Genomic DNA, 5,506 nt, shown 5'->3' on the forward strand with positions numbered 1-5,506 from the left:
TAACTTTTCTGACTCTAGTAATGGAGTAGGTGCACAGCTGGTGCTGATTAAAGAGTAATGAAGTGTATTCTGATCCTACAGCTGAAACACAACTGACATGATGCTCATCGATGTGGTGACATCACAAGACAACCGCCAATACTAACTCCACCCACAGCAACCTGACGGTGTATTTAAAACACCAGCGAACACAATGTGAGGGGGAATAATATTCTGTAGGACCATTAATATACAAAAATAACATAAAGTACGTAAATGAATCTCTGTTTTCTCAGAAAAGAATCACACATAACGAGAGAGAGAAATGTCCCAAAATGTGCAAAATGTCCTTTATAATGAATAATGACTAATATTATAATCTGAACACGAAAGGTCATTTTAAAAAAGGACAAATAAATTTTTGTGCTAGATTTCTAGACACATTAAGTCACATATACAAGTGACATGTGGAACAGTATTAAGTGTGGTGGTTTTTAAACTGTAGACACTGCCCTCTATTGGACAATTTTTAATACTGCAGGGCGCCATGATTTTTCATCACTAAAAAAATATTTAAAAATACCATTACATGCTGCTGAATGGTATTCATTAATTATTCAGATTTTTAATTATTTAAATGGGCTTATTAGTAATACTATTATTATTTTAAAATACCTGTTCAGGAATGCCATTTTAAACGCATCAGTAATCTATTCAATTCAATCTGTAGCTTTTTAGATTTCCAGTAAACTATATTCTTTCTGACCCAGAGTTTAATCATGAGATAGTCATCACACCAGTTCAGTTCATTTCAACGTTTCATTTTATTGTTCTTGTTCAGTAGATATTTTGTTACAGAAACCTGGATGTAGATTTAGATCCCTAGTGAGCAAGCTTTTAAGGCAACGATGGCAAGGAAAACCTCCCTGAGGTGACATGAGGAGGAAACCTTGAGAGGAACCAGACTCAGTAGGGAACCCATCCTCTTGTGGGTGACACCGGATAGTGTGATTATAACTTATTACAGCACACAGGTGAAGTGATGACTGCAGCGATGATGATTACAGCAGCATTTTGTAGGTATAAATCTACAGTATCCAGGTGTCCTCTATCCAGTGCAGCAAGGGTGAGTTGTTCTTTCCTTTAGTGTATCTACTGTCTGTAAGACACAGAGAACGGATTGTTAAATTTATGCTACAGTGCTTGTCAGAAGGTGTTTAATTTCAATCTAAACTTACCTTATTTTGTGCACCTCACCCTGGGCAGCCGCCAGATAAAATGGAGGAAGTGGTTTCCAGAGGATCATACACTACATGCCTGCCTACTATATAATAATAATAATAATAATAATAATAATAATAATAATAATAATAATAATAAATGTTATGGGTATTTTTTTATATTAAATTTTTTGTGCTGGTTTTGGGAAGGTGATTTTTATGTAATTTTTAAAAACATTTTCTTGTCTTTAACATTACGTATTTTAAGATTTCCAGGCATAGTGTTTATAATTCCATTAGCCCTATGTGCTTAGAAATGGTCAAATCTAAATAATGGAGAACTCAGCTTTTTCCGAGCTTTCTGTCCCCATCTGTCTTAGTGAGCTGAGCCTGAGTGGTGTGTGTGTGTGTGTGTGTGTGTGTGTGTGTGTGTGTGTGTGTGTGTGTGTGTGTGTGTGTGTGTGTGTGTGTGCACACAATGCATGAGCCAATGCGAGCCACTGGAAAGCAGCCAGGTCTCTGTTCAGGAGGTCTTGAATGTGCAGACCTCACTCAGCCAGCCTCATGCCCAGGTGGTACTCTCGAACATCTCCAGGTACACCTCGACATCACCCTGGGGTGTCATTCTGACCAGTGAGAGAGTTTATAGAGGGGATCGTGCCAGCAGGCTCTGGATGGTGGGTTGGTCTGCCGCTTGCTCCTCCATGATGTTTATGGAGGATTTCCTGCTGCTGTTGCTGCAGACCTGTGAGGGCCTGATGCTGCTTCTCTTGCATCCTAGAAGATGGCTTGAGGCTGTTCGATCTGTGCCAGGCGATTTGACACCATGTACATGTGACCTTTGGTGGTACTGATCTCACAGGTTTTTGTCTCCAGTGTGGTAAATGCTTGTTGTCAGCAGGTGAATCTCAGCAGACTCGGGTTCCGCTTGTACATTAGCTTTAATTCCTCAGTCTGGCAGAAAACAAAAATGAAACCGAAAAACCAGAGGCTTGGCCCAGTTGCTCAGTTTGGCTCATGTGTTGAGTGCAGACGCGTAGACACACACACACACACACACACTCACACACACACACACACACACACACACGCACACACAGAACCATAAGCCAAACATTATAATATTAAATTGATTAGATAGACTAAAATCAATTAATGTCAACCAAACAGAAGCAGATCATCTCTAAATCAGGGGTTGTATTACAAACGCTATCACAAAATAGTTGTTGCTATAAAACTACACAAATTTGTTCGGACCCAGGGTAACTGTGGAGAAATTCTTGAACAGCGGCCATATTTATATTTAGGAGTGTCAGGACATGTAAAGCTACCTCTATATATACCAATCAGTTCATGTTTAGTATTGTAAACAGGTGAGCCACTGTCTCCAGGTATACCTGCTACAGATGTTATAAATTCATCAGTAATCATTTTTTTCTTCATGTCTGAATTTGGATGAAGGATTTTACCTTCCTGCTTCTGAAAATTTCCATCAGGCTCTAAGGTGTAAAAATATACACTTTCATTTTCACTGGCTTTAGCAATCTGATTTTGTAAACCATCACCAAGCGGACTAGTGTCACCAAGTAATTTAATAAATCCCTGATCTCTGTCTGTGTCAGTGCTACACGATATTGTAAATTCAGCCTTATAGATCAGTGTATGTTTTCCATTAGGGAAAGCACTGAGTATTTCAGAATTTTCTAAACGTGCGTTTTCAGCAACATGTAACGCAGTCAGGACATGACCACAGCCGTAATAACAGCCAAGTCCATTTGTTATTTTTTCTCCATCAGTAATAATTATTTCGCATGGTATTTCCCTTCTAATCACCTTCCTCATGCTGGGATCATATTTTCGAATTTCTCCACTTTCGTAAACTACAGGGCCATTCGTAGATTTTAGTTCATAGAAACAGTTCTCAATAATTTCCCTTGTAAGCCAAGGCGGGTATGAGCTATTATCCAAATGAAGAATGTTAGAATGGTGTGATATAGACTTTAAAATTTTAACACACTTAAAAAAAAATTTTTTGGACATTTTCAAATGAAAAATGTTAAAACTGGGTTGTATAGGCTTAGGAAAAATGTACTTCAAAAGATATTTTTTTTTATACTTAGAAGTGATATCATGTATGTGCGCCTCCAGAAAACCTGCAAAATGAGAGAAATTCAGTGTGAGAACAGTAGGATTATTATTATTATTATTATCATTATTATTATTATTATTATTATTATTATTATTATCATTATTATTATTATTAGTAGTAGTAGTAGTAGTAGTTAATGACAGATATTTACAGTAAGCAGTAATCTAATATAAAGTCACAGTTGCACAATATACACTATACAAACTGCTGTTTTTTCTACATCTATGAATGGCGCTGTTATTTTATATTATATACACACACGGTTTGTGTAAGTAACACAACATTAGAAATCATTGTTTGGTTGAATTTTGACACTGGAGCGTGAAGGCTTAACAACCCTGCAACACTGCCCCAAACACAAATACACAAAGCTGAGGTGAAGCACACGACTGTGAGAAAATATTGAATACGGCCTCCTGACGTTATTTGTTGTGTTTTAAGCATGTAGTATAAGCTGCTACGAATATGTATAGCTAACATCATGGAAAATAAAAATAAGGCACATGTTAAGCTATCAGCTATTTTTTTCTAATATGTATACTATGTGGCTCGTTATGTCACTTGTCTGTTGACTCCTTATAGCAATAAACATTGATTTTACTCAGTTTCTATGTAATGTACACTAACTAGCAGTACTTTAGATAACCTCACCCTTTACCACCATAGTTATAGACAGAAAAAACAAGGCTAACTTTAGCAATTTACTAAACTGACTCTTACAAACTCACGAGTCTAGTCATATATATATATATATATATATATATATATATATATATATATATATATATATATATATATATATATATATATATATATATATATATATATAAAGCCTGTTAAAGTTGCAAAAACTTTAGAAGACACTTACCGTTTCCTCCGTTGTTTTGTCTTGGCGACTGCCACAGAGAAAATAAATCCGATTCGCTTTATATCGGTTGTCAGCCAATCATATTTTGACAAAAACCACACCTACCTACCTGAAGGCAGTTTTTGCATTCCTTCAAACCTCTAACATGACTTGACTCAACCCACCTAAACTTATGAGGAAGACTTTGTACTTCTGAGTAAACGAAAGCTGAGATGCACTAACTCCAGTGATCTGCTTTTGTCCTTTCTGAGTTATTATTGTTATTTGTGTCATGTGCTCTCCATAAATGGTTTCATTTTGTTTTATGGGACTTATACATCTTTCATCAGATTATTTACCAGACAAAATTAGGAACTTTTAATGCCATTTAACATCTTTTGTTGCTTATTTGTTCTTGACAAGTTGTAGGATCACTTTTATTGACTAGGAGTAGCTGTAAGTTTCATAACCTGTTTTACTTGTTTTTTGTTTTTACTCATGCACCTTTCTTTAATTTCTTGCTAAATAGTGCTGCCATTGTATTTAATCATATAATTCCTGATAATGTACAAAATACTCATTTGTCTGTGTGTATGTATGCATGTATAAGTGTATGTATAATTGATTTATGTATCATATTGTATTGTTTGAGACAAATCTCTCAATTTAATACATCATAACAACAGGTTGCATAATAAAGTAAGCCATTCGTCATAAAAAATTCCAATTAAGTGAAGTGTAATAAACATTTCAACTGAATCCTATAAAAAATACCTTTATTTTGAATGAAGACATGCTACAGGAGGTTAAAAAAAAAACCACACCATTTTAGTAAGCATGCTGTTAGGCGTGTCGTTGCATATGACATTTTAATGCTGTACCTATGTAGAAAACTACATCAGTGGAGTGATTAGTCTTTTATCCCAATAAAACAGACTCAATTAATTTGCACTGATTTCCTCTTCAAAATCATGAACTAGAACTAGAGCCCTTAGCTATGATCTTCTTAAACAAATACTACCAGAAGCAATCAAATGCCTATTAAAAAAAAAAAAAAACAAAAAAAAAAAAAAAAAAAAAACCTCATACTGTAGCATTTTCTATGTATCTAAATCTTTTAAACTAGCAGGCATCAAACCACTGATTAAAAACCTGGCTTTGAGCCTTCCCAGGTGTCAAACATTACAGGTGCACCTAAAAAAATTTGAATATCGTAGAAAAGTTGTTTGGGTTTTTTTCTTGCCCCCCCTCCCAAATGTATTCTAGATTGTTTAAACAAAGTGAAATATTTCATGCATTTTTTGTTGTTTT

General features: G+C 35.3%; 1 long non-coding RNA gene across 1 annotated transcript; it reads right to left on the bottom strand.

Annotated features, from left to right (window-relative positions):
- Window positions 1–784: 784 nt before the first annotated feature.
- Window positions 785–4,301, bottom strand: LOC108264405 (uncharacterized). Its single transcript, XR_001812413.3, has 3 exons — window positions 4,217–4,301; window positions 1,218–3,352; window positions 785–1,138 (listed from the first exon to the last, which is right to left on the bottom strand). It is a non-coding gene; the product is annotated as an uncharacterized LOC108264405 (long non-coding RNA).
- Window positions 4,302–5,506: the final 1,205 nt, after the last annotated feature.

Source organism: Ictalurus punctatus, chromosome 1 (genome assembly GCF_001660625.3).
Source record: "Ictalurus punctatus breed USDA103 chromosome 1, Coco_2.0, whole genome shotgun sequence".
Taxonomy (NCBI): Eukaryota; Metazoa; Chordata; class Actinopteri; order Siluriformes; family Ictaluridae; genus Ictalurus; species Ictalurus punctatus.